At 40.3% G+C, this 15064-nt stretch overlaps 1 long non-coding RNA gene across 1 annotated transcript; it reads right to left on the minus strand.

Annotated features, from left to right (window-relative positions):
• Positions 1-6512: 6512 nt before the first annotated feature.
• On the minus strand, positions 6513-12563 carry LOC133538618 (uncharacterized). Its single transcript, XR_009803056.1, has 3 exons — positions 11356-12563; positions 11225-11288; positions 6513-6872 (listed from the first exon to the last, which is right to left on the minus strand). It is a non-coding gene; the product is annotated as an uncharacterized LOC133538618 (long non-coding RNA).
• Between the last annotated feature and the right edge of the window lie 2501 nt (positions 12564-15064).

Consider the following 15064-nt stretch of genomic DNA (forward strand, 5'->3'; position numbering starts at 1 on the left):
TGTGTGTGCATGTGTGTGTGTGTGTGCGTGTGTGTATTTCTGTGTTGTAACAGTAGACAGATGGACTCATCCAAATGGGTTAATCCACTTAATGACTGCAGGTTACGGCACTCATCTTCTGCAGGTTGTTTGTCTGCCTTTGGTGTGTGGCCGATACCAATCAATTAGTGCGATATTAACTGAAGCCATACCGAAAGAAGTCAACCCGGAGTCAAAGTTCAAAACTCAGTCAGTGAGTTCCCAAGAAATGTTAACTTCTGATTCTATAACAACAAATGTCAGTAAGTCAAACAGATGTTTATTAGAAATGCATGGTCATACAAACACATTTATCTGTGAGCATAACATAACACAACATAATGTAACGTAACATAAAAACGTAACGTAACATAACATAATGTAACATAGCGTAACGTAAAATAACAATATAACAAAACATAACATAACAACATAACAACATAACAACGTGACGTAACATAAAATAATATCACATAACATAACACAACATAGCATAGCATAGCATAGCGTAACATAACATAACAACGTAATGTTAAATAACATAACATAACATAACATAGCATAGCATAGCAAAGCATGACATATCATGACATAACATAACATTAACAACGTAATGTAGCGTAACGTAGCATAACGTAACGTAAAATAACATAGCATACCATAGCATAGCATAGCATAGCATAGCATAGCATAACATAACATGACATAACATAACATTGCCTAGCCGAGCCAAACCAACATAGCATAGCATAGAACTGGCTACCTGAAATGTTTGTGTTGTTATACAGTCAGTGTATAATTTGAAATGGGAAATTTCACTTCAAATAACACCCTGACGGGCAGAGGTGGGTAGTAACGCGCTACATTTACTCCGTTACATCTACTTGAGTAACTTTTGGGATAAATTGTACTTCTAAGAGTAGTTTTAATGCAACATACTTTTACTTTTACTTGAGTATATTTATAGAGAAGAAACGCTACTTTTACTCCGCTCAATTTATCTACATTCAGCTCACTACTCGCTACTGATTTTTATTGATCTGTTAATGCACGCTTTGTTTTGGTTTGGTTGGTCAGACAGACCTTCAAAGTAGGATCTATCACATGCCTGCGTTTCACCAATCAAATGCAGTCACTGGTGACGTTTGACTCCGTTTCACCAATCAAACAGAGCCAGGTAGTCACATTATTAACTGCACACTTATTTTTTTATAAACCTTTATTTATAAATTTTAACTTTTACAAACAGTTGAAAATAATAATCAAAGTAAGTACAAAAACAGTACAAAACAGTATAAAAATTTAAGAAAGAGTGCCAGGGGGTTGTCAATTCTAAGTAACTAAAATAGAATGCAAAAAATATATATATATAAAATAAACAAAGTGCAAAGCCATAGGCTCACTCAATCTCAGTAAATAACTTAAATTTGGAACACAGCATCATCGTTTTCACAGCTTTTTGGTTGTTAGAGGAAGAGTGTTTTAATGTAAAGTTCTAAATCTTTTTTAAAGGCACAAAAAACAGGTCGGGTATTGAGAAACTTACATTTATGAATATAAAACTTAGCCAATAGTATCATGAGCTTGCAAAGGTAAAATTCATTTTAATTTTTTTTTTTTAATACAGTGTAAAACCAAATATATATTATTTAATATATATTATTGTTTTAGTTGCTTAAGAGATATTCCTGCTTTGAATTTGTTCATTGCTATGTTTATGTTTTTGTGCATTACTTGTTGCCGTCATCATTAAACAAACAGGTTACTCATCAGTTACTCAGTACTTCAGTAGTTTTTTCACAACATACTTTTTACTTTTACTCAAGTAAATATTTGGGTGACTATTCCTTACTTTTACTTTAGTAATACATCTCTAAAGTAACTGTACTCTTACTTGAGTACAATATCTGGCTACTCTACCCACCTCTGCTGACGGGACTTCAGTTTAAACTGTTAACAAGTTTTGAGCATCTAAATGACAAGCACTCAAATATTTAACTGTTTAAAAAATGTTTCTGTATGACATTCTGACAATAAAATTGCCTTTGTATCAAAGTACTGTTTGTTTGTTTTTAAAGTTCATTTAAATTATGTTGCAAGTATTTACTGTGATTAATCGAGATTAATAAAAAGGCAATAGTATAAACAAAATAGCGTAGTATCACATAATTAGGGCGGTAAAGCTCGGTTGGTAGAGTGGCCGTGCACCAGCAACTTGAGGGTTCCAGGTTCGATCCCCGCTTCCACCATCCGAGTCACTAGCGCTGTGTCCTTGGGCAAGACCCTCTAGCCACCTGCTCCCAGTGTCACCCACACTGCTTTAAATGGAACTTAGACATTGGGTATCACTACGTGAAGCGCTATATAAATATAATTCACTTCACTTCAACATAAAATAACATAAGATAGCATAGCATAGAATGACGTGACATTAAATACCATAGCATAGCATAGCTTAGCATGGCACGGCATGGCATTACAAAGTGTGACAGGTAGAGGGTGCTAGTGGGAGCCCTTTAGGACCCTGGGGAGGTTATAAATAAGAGAGGAAGCCCTGCGGCCTTCCCTGTGACCCAAAGCCTGACTTTGAGTGTTTGGTGAGCAGACCTGCTAGCTGCTGGGTTGGTGTTCATTTTGCTTTTATGACATTTATTAGATGTTTTCAACTACTCCATTTGAATAATAATGAACATACCACTTTTATAGTGTGAAGCAGAAAGCCAACACCCTGGTAGAAGTGTGGAGATATACACTGCCTGCCTGACATTGTGGTAGGTGTAGCTTTTAGACTGACCTTTGTTGGGTTACTCCATTGTCATTATTCCATATGACTAATATCTTCTCCCCTTTCACAGTGTGTTTGAGCTTTAAAGCTCTGGTTGTAGCCCTCAAGTGCTGTGTGTGATTGGTGAGCAGTACTAACCGTTTCAGGTAAGGAGAACTTGTCATTTGATTTTTATACATGGTTGCTGCGTTCAAGTCCATCTGGCTCATTGAAACTCTTACTAGCCCTATAGAGGGGTTGGCAACATTGAAACTCTTACTAGCCCTATAGAGGGGTCGGCAACATTGAAACTCTTACTAGCCCTATAGAGGGGGTCGGCAACATTGAAACTCTTACTAGCCCTATAGAGGGGGTCGGCAACATTGAAACTCTTACTAGCCCTATAGAGGGGGTCGGCAACATTGAAACTCTTACTAGCCCTATAGAGGGGGTCGGCAACATTGAAACTCTTACTAGCCCTATAGAGGGGTCGGCAACATTGAAACTCTTACTAGCCCTATAGAGGGGGTCGGCAACATTGAAACTCTTACTAGCCCTATAGAGGGGGTCGGCAACATTGAAACTCTTACTAGCCCTATAGAGGGGGTCGGCAACATTGAAACTCTTACTAGCCCTATAGAGGGGGTCGGCAACATTGAAACCCTTACTAGCCCTATAGAGGGGGTCGGCAACATTGAAACTCTTACTAGCCCTATAGAGGGGGTCGGCAACATTGAAACTCTTACTAGCCCTATAGAGGGGTCGGCAACATTGAAACTCTTACTAGCCCTATAGAGGGGGTCGGCAACATTGAAACTCTTACTAGCCCTATAGAGGGGTTGGCAACATTGAAACTCTTACTAGCCCTATAGAGGGGTCGGCAACATTGAAACTCTTACTAGCCCTATAGAGGGGGTCGGCAACATTGAAACTCTTACTAGCCCTATAGAGGGGGTCGGCAACATTGAAACTCTTACTAGCCCTATAGAGGGGGTCGGCAACATTGAAACTCTTACTAGCCCTATAGAGGGGGTCGGCAACATTGAAACTCTTACTAGCCCTATAGAGGGGGTCGGCAACATTGAAACTCTTACTAGCCCTATAGAGGGGGTCGGCAACATTGAAACTCTTACTAGCCCTATAGAGGGGTCGGCAACATTGAAACTCTTACTAGCCCTATAGAGGGGGTCGGCAACATTGAAACTCTTACTAGCCCTATAGAGGGGGTCGGCAACATTGAAACTCTTACTAGCCCTATAGAGGGGGTCGGCAACATTGAAACTCTTACTAGCCCTATAGAGGGGGTCGGCAACATTGAAACTCTTACTAGCCCTATAGAGGGGGTCGGCAACATTGAAACTCTTACTAGCCCTATAGAGGGGGTCGGCAACATTGAAACTCTTACTAGCCCTATAGAGGGGGTCGGCAACATTGAAACTCTTACTAGCCCTATAGAGGGGGTCGGCAACATTGAAACTCTTACTAGCCCTATAGAGGGGGTCGGCAACATTGAAACTCTTACTAGCCCTATAGAGGGGGTCGGCAACATTGAAACTCTTACTAGCCCTATAGAGGGGGTCGGCAACATTGAAACTCTTACTAGCCCTATAGAGGGGGTCGGCAACATTGAAACTCTTACTAGCCCTATAGAGGGGTCGGCAACATTGAAACTCTTACTAGCCCTATAGAGGGGGTCGGCAACTAGCGGCTCCATGGAGCATTTTTTAAAAAAAGGTTGAAAATGGAAAAAGAATATTTTTTTAGTTTTGGTCTGTTTTTTGTTTGAGGACAAAAATGACACAAACCTTCCCAAGTGTTAGAAAGCCCACTGTTTAATTGTCACACCTGTAAGTTTATGTTTTGGTTATGTTTAGTTTTTTGGACATTTTAGTTCTGTATTTGGCACTTCCTGGTTTGTTTTCATCTCCATGCCAACTCATTAGTTTTCACCTGTCATGTCAGGTCCTTGTTCTCAGCCTCACACCTGTTTGCACTAATGATCACGGCTACTTAACTCCCTCTTTTTCTTGTCTTCATTCTGGGATCTTCACACTCGCACGCACCCTACCCATACTGCTCCTCCTTCATGTTTCATGCCTTGTTGTTCGTTTTGGTCCACCCCGAGTAAGTTTTGTTGTTTATGCCATAGATAGTATCTTTCGTTTATTTGTATATAGTCCTGCCATTGTGCTGTTTTGTTTGAAGTTTAGTATAGATTATTATCCGCCACAGAGCGCGTCCTTGGTTTGCCTTTTTGTAGTTTGTTTGTTTGTTTATTTAATAAATATCACGTACTTACATTCATGCCTGACTCGTCCCACATCATCCTTGCATCGAGGAAGCACAAACATCCACAGTCCAAGCTTGACATGAATATGTTTGTGTGTATGCTTCACTGATGAGGGTATTAGGTGAACATCGTTTTGTCCTACTAATTTTGGCGATTCTTGAGTTCACCATAGTGTGGACTGTGACGCAACAGTTTTTTTACATGTACAATCTTCCACTCCTTTGTCTCATGTTGTCCACCAAACCTTTTGTGCTGTGCCTGAATGCACAAAGGTGTGCTTTGTTGATTTTATTGACTTGTTGGAGTTCTAATGAGGCATATTTGGTCAGTGCATGACTGTAAACTAATCGATGCTAACATGCTATTTAGGCTAGCTGTTTACATATTGCATCGTTATGTCTGGTTTGTAGGTATGTTTGAGATCATTTAATATCTTTTAATTTTATCGTCTTTGTATAACATTTAGTTTTGCATGTCTCATGACATATATGTATGTAGTATTGGCTGCATTTCAAATAGTTGTTTGTGGGCCATGTTGTTCCAGACCACAGCAAACGTTACCCATCTTGCAAGGATTATAATAACCCTATTAAAAGAAGACAGCCTGCCATTTCCTTTAACTTGGACACACACATCTGTTCCTTTGGCGATTAAAAGCCAGTCGTTTCCAGGAGTTTCATTATTTGGTTTACACAATTAGTTTGTGTGTTGTGGACTTGCAGTGGATTGCATGCCCACTATTGGCTTTAAGCCTTCTGACTAGGCCTTACCATAAGCAACCCTTTCCAGCCTTGCCCCCTGTGTAGCCCTATCCCAACTTGCCATTGCCCATTGTCCTACACTGCAACCCATCAAACTGTATGTGGTAAATCCTCTACACCAGATTCCTCCTGTGGTAACTTTTACTACTGTATTGAATTATTAAAATTGTGCCTTAGATTTGTACATCACTCTGTTGTCCTGGTCATTCTGGACAGCTTACTTGGGGACATTGCCCTGGCCTAGATATTAGTCATTTGCTATAGGATTTCTTCATTCTTTCAATTGAGGGTGGTGTTGTCTTCGCGGAAATCAAAACTCCTATGTTATATTTTGAATTGCATTTCAATATTCGAAATGCTTTTTTCCAATGTGTTTTTGTGAGCACAGATTGATGGTTTGAGTGTGAGTGACAAGAAGAAAAGCTGTCAAATGTTGTGACCAAAGCAGTACAGGAGATCCCCGCCTATTCATGGATGTTTTTCTCTATTTTATACTGTATAAGTTCCGTTTTTCATGGTAACTCAAGGGGTTCATATTTGTTTTATACATTTAAATCCTTTTCTTGTGATCTACATAACATGTAATGGTTTCACGTAGTTTGATTCAAATTTTAGGGATGTATGGTGTTCTCAAATACACAAAAACAGGCACCAACAGGTGAGAATAGAAAGCCTTTATTGTCATTATACACAGTATAATGAGATTTAGAGAGCAGCACACATTAGAAGCACAAAGTATGGATACACAGTATTAAAAGCACAAAGTATACATACACAGTATACAACGGTATAAAAACAGACAGGTAAACAGAGTAGAAGTAGTTTAAGTCTGAAGGATTCGTGCAAAAGTAGGTTGTAGGTCGCCTTTTAATATTAAGTGGTTTGATTGGCAACACTATTTGGCCCTAGTGGGTGAATGTTGTCCGTATATCTGTGTTGGCATGGCGATGAGGTGGCGACTTGTCCAGGGTGTACCCCGTCTTCTGTCCAAATGCAGCTGAAATAGGCTCCAGCAACCCCGGACCCCAAAATGGACAAGCTGTAAAAAATGGATGGGTGGATGGGTTGGTTTATAACTGTCTTATACTGTAGGGTTAACACCATTTTGTCCAGCCTGTGTTTTTGTTTAGTTTTTTTTACAAAATAAAGAATGATAATATCAAAGTATCCTTTGATTGTTCTGTATGCAGTACTCTGTGGGAAAATATTTTTGAACACCCATTTATTTGGGGGCTTTTTATGGGTGTGTCCATTGTTGACATTTTCCCATTCCATAGCAGGAATCTACTGTATTGTTTCCATGGAAAAACTACTGCCATAGCGTCAATGTAATACTTTATAATGACCAAAGGCACCCTAAATAGAAAAACCCAATGAAAAAAAGTTGTTGCTATTTTTCATGCTCAATGCTACATTTCTTGCAATAGCCAATTCCTTTACTATGCTGGAGCCTATCCCAGAGGGGCAAAGTACACCCTGGACTGGCTACCATAATACAACTGTTTCAGTTCAACCAGCACATTGTTGCGGCTGCGCCGTTTTTGATTGATTGATACTTTTATTAGTAGATTGCACAGTACAGTACATATTCCGTACAATTGACCACTAAATGGTAACACCCCGAATAAGTTTTTCAACTTGTTTAAGTCGGGGTCCACGTTAATCAATTCAATTCAACGTAAACGATCACGACATAAGGGGAGTTTTAATAAAGCGAACAGTTTATTCTGTCGTTCCAGAGTAGCAGAAGCAAATAAACTCGGCCCTGCCATCATCCCTGCTCATTCAACTCCTGCTAACCACTTCCCCAAATACAGGTACACATACCCCCAAATAGATGTATAGGAGACAAAACATGGCCCGCGGGCCATAGGCAGCCCATTAGGATTTTCAATCCTGCCAGCCGGACGTTCTACATAATTTTTTTTTTACCTTTAACATCAAAACTGTCGCCGCTATTATGATGCGCAGTGCTGTTTTTATATGACCGTAAGTCTTGAACTATAGAAAGTATTTCAATGGTTGAAATCTGCACTTTTGAGTGTTATCCGAGTTACTACGGTAAACTAGGTCACAGCAGCTCAGACCAGGAACAAAGCAGAGTGGGCGGGGTTTGTTTTCAGAGCAGCCATGTGTCAGAAACAGATACGCAAACACATTTTTGCAACACATTCCTGCATAAAAGTGATAATATATCAAATTGTAGGGGTTTATTACCCCTTGCATTTATATTTTGCTGATTGTTACATTTGTGTTGTGTTTTGCGTGATTGTAGAAGTCTATCAAGGAGCTGGTCTGAGAAGTAAAAGAGGAGCAACGTTCAAATGTTGTTAATATTCAGTGTTTTATTGTTCATAGTTTATATTTTGAATGCCCTTTTCTTTATTTTCATGTACATTTTGGGTGTCCCATTCAGTATAAAAAACGTGAAGTTCCATTCTGTTTTTTTGAGGTGGTCTGTCATAACTTTTTAGAACTCTATTGGATATTGTGACTTTTGTTACTAGTGTTCCTGAAAAAAGAAGGACCCAAACACACTGTACAGCAGATATTTACAGCCAAATGTGTTTACAGAATTCATACACACATACACATTGGACCTCCAGACACATTTTTTCTCTCAATGTGGCCACCCGAGTCAAAATTTTTGCCCAGCTCTGCTGTACAGGATATGCCTGTAATATGGCGGAGGTGGAAATGGACACGTTGACTTGAACGGAAACAGAAGGAGTCCACCTTGGCAGCGCCGTTACGCAGTCGTTACGCATCCAGTGGAAATCCGGGGGTCATGCAAAACATGCATGTTTTTGGGATGTTGTAGGAAGGAGCAAAGATTCCAATCCACGGTGCAGACTTGCTTTAATCCGACCTACTTGTTCAGTCAGTGCACACATAAGAACGCTTATAAAATGAAACAAATCAGGAGTAAACATGTGGCAGATGATGGATTGCGTGCCAGAACCAATTCTTTATCCACACTTTCCACTTATCTCACACAGATGAGCAGGTCACTTCCTGTAGCACGAGGCCACAAGACATGGTAATAAGGCCCGGGGGTGGTTTCATATTGCATAACATGACGCTGATTCAACACACACGTACACACACACTTATTCAAGTGGCCTACTTTTATTTTACATGTGCCCAACTTTCGTATGCCCCATTTTTATAACTCACGCATTTGTGGAAGCCAATGAGATCATTATTGTTATGCAAACGCGCGCACACACGCTGACTCTCTGACCTATTTTACAGCGCTGTGCAAAAGCAAGGCACAATAACGCTGCTGAAATGCTGCCAAGCACGCAGGAATTATTTTACATTTGCTTTGTTGTACATTAAAGCTCTACTGTATGTGAAAAATCATACAGTAAAAAGTTGAATGCAATTGATGCCTTATTTCATGTATTAGTCACTCATAAAAGGAGCCAATTATTGTACTTTCTGGGTTATAGAGTGTATCGGTAGTTAAGCCGCACCCACCAAATTTTAGAATAAATAAATATTTTTACATATATTAGCCGCACCGGACTAAAATCTGCAGATTTATACCGGTACGAAAAATGTCAATTTTACATACCTTACGAAAAATGTTAATTTTACAAACCTTAATTGTTTCCAAACACTGCCTGTAGTACGGCAGTAAAAGGGCTGAGCAAACAAAACAGAAGTCATTGTTTTGGACTCATTAACTGCGAAAGCTCGCTCTCCAATCAGCTTAACAGACTCAATAACCCCACGGTAACGGAACTAAGAAAATTCAAAAAGAATGCCATTGTAAGTTAATAACACTAACAGATACTTATAAACATGTTAGCATATTAGCTAATGCTGGTGACACTAGCTTGATTACATTAAAATTGCACTGACAAATATGCATGAAAACACTCTTACAGACCACACGTGGGACAGTTTAGTGAGTAAAAATATGTCTTAATTATATGATAAAACTTAAAAACATTGCTTGGAGTGATGAGTAAAGAATCCTTTCTCCCGGTTCAAGAAACAAAACGGGTAGTACATTTTGAACCTGTAGCACCTGCAGTAAGCAAACTCAACCAAAAGAGGGTGCCATAGCATAAACAACAACACACCTTTTCAGCGTCTCTGTTGGTGTAATTGAAAACTATTTGTTTAATACAAAACAATATGACCGTCACAGAATAACAATCCATAAATTAGCTTTGCCATTTTGAGTCGCAGGGTTCAAAGCGTGGGGAAAAAGTAGCAGTTCATAGTCTGGAAAATATGGTAATTTGGATCCAACTCAATCCGGCCCATGGAGTATGCGTTTCTATTTAATTCCTTCCAGGATTTCGCTGGCTTTTTTTGACAGGGCTTATACATCACCTTGTGATTTTATGAGTTTCTTATGTTTTCACCATATCTAACATAATGTTTTATCTGCATTGTAAATGAAAAATGTTTTAACCTTGACAGCAATCTTAACAGCCCCCCTCAAATCTCGCGGGCATTTTTAAAATGCCTGGATTTGCAGAAGCTCTTTTCAAACGTTTTTCTGCTGCAATAAAATTGTGTGGGAAGACGTGGGGAATGTGTTATTAATGCCTGGGATTTTCTCTCTGTAATTAAACCGTCACAGGGGGACTTTGATTGATTGATTGATACTTTTATTAGTAGATCGCACAGTTCAGTACATATTCCACTTACTGAAGAAAAATTAATTAATGAACAACTTTGAACAAAAAGACTGAGTAAAGCATCTGACCAACATGGCACACGGAATGTGCAGAATAACCTTTAATGAGCCACTACAAAACACATATTCACTACAAGGAAAAGCTAAAAATCATGTTTTAGCCTTCACATGAGGAAAAAAAAAAACTAATAAATTATTTCATGCTGAAATGGGAGTGAACAATATACGTTTTTAAGTTACTACACAAATTAAAGTCCTACTGAAATGAGATTTTCTTATTTAAACGGGGATAGCAGGTCCATTCTATGTGTCATACTTCATCATTTCGCGATATTGCCATATTTTTGCTGAAAAGATTTAGTAGAGAACATCCACGATAAAGTTCGCAACTGGAGAAAAGCCCTGCCTCTACCGGAAGTCGCAGATGATGACGTCACATGTTGATGGCTCCTCACATATTCACATTGTTTTTAATGGGAGCCTCCAACAAAAAGTGCTATTCGGACCGAGAAAATGACAATTTCCCCATTAATTTGAGCGAGGATAAAAGATTTGTGTTTGAGGATATTCATAGTGACGGACTAGGAAAAAAAAAAAAAAAAAAAAACGCGATTGCAATCGCGTTGCATTGAGACAGATTCATATGTTTTTAGACATATTTACTAGGATAATTCTGGGAAATCCCTTATCTTTCTATTGTGTTGCTGGTGTTTTAGTGAGTTTAATAGTACCTGATAGTCGGAAGTGTACGTCCACGGGTGTTGACGCGCAGTGTCTCGGAGAAGTCGACAGCAGCTGTATGGGAGGCACAAGTTCAGCTGATATCCAGTAAGTAGTGACTTTTTAACCACAATTTTCTCACCGAAACCTGCTGGTTGACATGTGGTCGTGATCCATGTCCGCTGTGATCCATAGTTAAGTTTCAACTCTGTGAATTTTAAACAAGGAATCACCGTGTGTTTGTGTGGCTAAAGGCTAAAGCTTCCCACCTCCTTCTTTCTACTTTGACTTCTCCAATATTAATTGAACAAAATGCAAAAGATTCAGCAACACAGATCTCCAAAATATTGTGTAATTATGCCGTTAAAGCAGACGACTTTTAGCTGTGTGTGTGCGCAGCGGTCATATTCATATCCGCCCGTGACGTCACGCGTACACGTCATCATTACGCGACGTTTTCAAGAAAAAAGTCCTGGGAAATTTAAAATTGCAATTTAGTAAAATAAAATGGCCGTATTGGCATGTGTTGCAATGTTAATATTTCATCATTGATATATAAACTATCAGACTGCGTGGTGGCTAGTAGTGGCTTTCAGTAGGACTTTAATACACAAAGCACTTTGTGAACCAGCTGGACACCGACTACTCTAAAATATATACAAGCTTCATTTCTAGTATTCTCCTTTGAAAAGATGTACTCAAAAAAAACAACAACTTGATTTTAAAGTGGCGTTGAAAATAATGTACCCTTTGGCTGTGCAATGTCCTTCTAAATCTGTTCAAGACAGTTATCTTAAAGGACACACACACACACACACACACACACGCAGACACACACACACACACACACACACACACACACACACACACACACACACACACACACACACACACACACACACACGCAGACACACACACACACACACACACACACACGCAGACACACACTTCAGTTACATACTTAGCCCATCTCTGCCTCTCCTCGTGCGGCTGACCTACATACTGCAGCATCCCGGTTACATAACTGAGTTGTTGACGACTGCAGGCAATGCGGAGCAAACACGCTTTGCCTACTTCCACTTACTCTCTCTGACACGCACACACACACACACACACACACACACACGCTTTTTGCTATACATCACCTTCACCCTCACTTGTTTAACCATACATGGAATTAGCGCTCCTCTCCTGCACAGTGTCTCGAGTAGCGTGGAACTAAAAGTGACAAAGTATTATGGGTCAATGTCATACAGCACCAGTTAGGACAGTTACTCAACATTCACTTCCCGCAAAGTGCGCCAGAGAATTTGCAATAAGCTGCTCCCTCAAGCAGCAACAGGAGGACTCCCTTCTGAATGTACACTGTGGAGGGGAATGATGTAACACCCCTGCCTCCCACCCCTCTATCCTCCACTTATCCCTTCTCACTGACCTACTTTTAGTCCCATGGCCCTTTTTTTTTATTACACCAGCCTCTACATAATAGACAAGCACAGCTTTGAAAGGCTCAAGGAGGGGGCGCAAACAAGCATCGGCATATTCAGGAAGGACACAATGTTTAATTCCATATTTGTTTTTCCACAGCACGCTGTATGTAAACATGCATGTACATCAGTTTCAACATGTCTATCATGCCTGACATTGGTCTCTGGCACCTACTGTACCTCCCCAGCAGGTGCAAGACATCCATGCAGTGTGGATTATACATACATGTCCTTCAAATTGACTTTGAAACAACATTGCAAAATACTTGTATTTGTACAAAAGCCAAAACCAGTGAAGTTGGCATGTTGTGTAATTCGTAAACAAAAGCCGAATACAATGATTTGCTAATCCTTTTCAACTTATATAAAATTTAAATAGACTGCATCTTCTTTGCAAATAATCATTATCTTAGAATTTAATGGCAGCAACACATTGCAAAAAAGTTGGCATTTTCCTTTTAATAAGAGTCAGTAAACATTTGGGAACTGAGACCAAATTTTTAAGCTTTTCAGGTGGAATTCTTGCCCATTCTTGCTTGATGTACAGTTTAAGTTGTTCAACAGTCCGGGGTTTCCGTTATGGTATATTAGGCTTCAAATTGCACCTCACATTTTCAAATGGGAGACAGGTCTGGACTACAGGCAGGCCAGTCTAGTACCCACACTCTTTTACTGTGAAGCCACGCTGTTGTAACACGTGGCGTGGCATTGTCTTGTTGAAATAAGCAGGGGCGTCCATGATAACGTTTCTTGGATGGCAACATATGTTGCTCCAAAATCTGTATGTACCTTTCAGCATTAATGGTGCCTTCACATATGTGTAAGTTACCCATGCCTTGGGCACTAATACACCCCCATACCATCACACATGTGTAAGTTACCCATGCCTTGGCACTAATACACCCCCATACCATCACACATGTGTAAGTTACCCATGCCTTGGCACTAATACACCCCCATACCATCACACATGTGTAAGTTACCCATGTCTTGTTCACTAATACACCCCCATACCATCACACATGTGTAAGTTACCCATGCCTTGGGCACTAATACACCCCCATACCATCACACATGTGTAAGTTACCCATGCCTTGGGCACTAATACACCCCCATACCATCACACATGTGTAAGTTACCCATGCCTTGGCACTAATACACCCCCATACCATCACACATGTGTAAGTTACCCATGTCTTGTTCACTAATACACCCCCATACCATCACACATGTGTAAGTTACCCATGCCTTGGGCACTAATACACCCCCATACCATCACACATGTGTAAGTTACCCATGTCTTGTTCACTAATACACCCCCATACCATCACACATGTGTAAGTTACCCATGCCTTGGGCACTAATACACCCCCATACCATCACACATGTGTAAGTTACCCATGCCTTGGGCACTAATACACCCCCATACCATCACACATGTGTAAGTTACCCATACCTTGGGCACCAATACACCCCCATACCATCACACATGTGTAAGTTACCCATGCCTTGGGCACCAATACACCCCCATACCATCACACATGTGTAAGTTACCCATGTCTTGGGCACTAATACACCCCCATACCATCACACATGTGTAAGTTACCCATACCTTGGGCACTAATACACCCCCATACCATCACACATGTGTAAGTTACCCATACCTTGGGCACTAATACACCCCCATACCATCACACATGTGTAAGTTACCCATATCTTGGGCACTAATACACCCCCATACCATCACACATGTGTAAGTTACCCATGTCTTGTTCACTAATACACCCCCATACCATCACACATGTGTAAGTTACCCATGCCTTGGGCACTAATACACCCCCATACCATCACACATGTGTAAGTTACCCATGCCTTGGGCACTAATACACCCCCATACCATCACACATGTGTAAGTTACCCATGTCTTGTTCACTAATACACCCCCATACCATCACACATGTGTAAGTTACCCATGTCTTGTTCACTAATACACCCCCATACCATCACACATGTGTAAGTTACCCATACCTTGGGCACCAATACACCCCCATACCATCACACATGTGTAAGTTACCCATACCTTGGGCACCAATACACCCCCATACCATCAAAGATGCTGGCTTTTGAACTTTGCGTGTATAACAATCCGGATGGTTATTTTCCTCTTTGTTTCGGAGGACACGACGTCCACAGTTTCCAAAAACAATTTGAAATGTGGACTCGTCAGACCACAAAACACTTTTCCACTTTGCATCAGTCCATCTTAGGTGAGCTCGGATCCAGCGAAGCCAGGGGCGGTCCTTGGTGTTGCTGAGAAATGGGTTTTGCTTTGCATAGTAGAGTTTTAACTTGCACTTACAGATG

Source organism: Nerophis ophidion, linkage group LG20, assembly GCF_033978795.1.
Source record: "Nerophis ophidion isolate RoL-2023_Sa linkage group LG20, RoL_Noph_v1.0, whole genome shotgun sequence".
Lineage (NCBI taxonomy): Eukaryota > Metazoa > Chordata > Actinopteri > Syngnathiformes > Syngnathidae > Nerophis > Nerophis ophidion.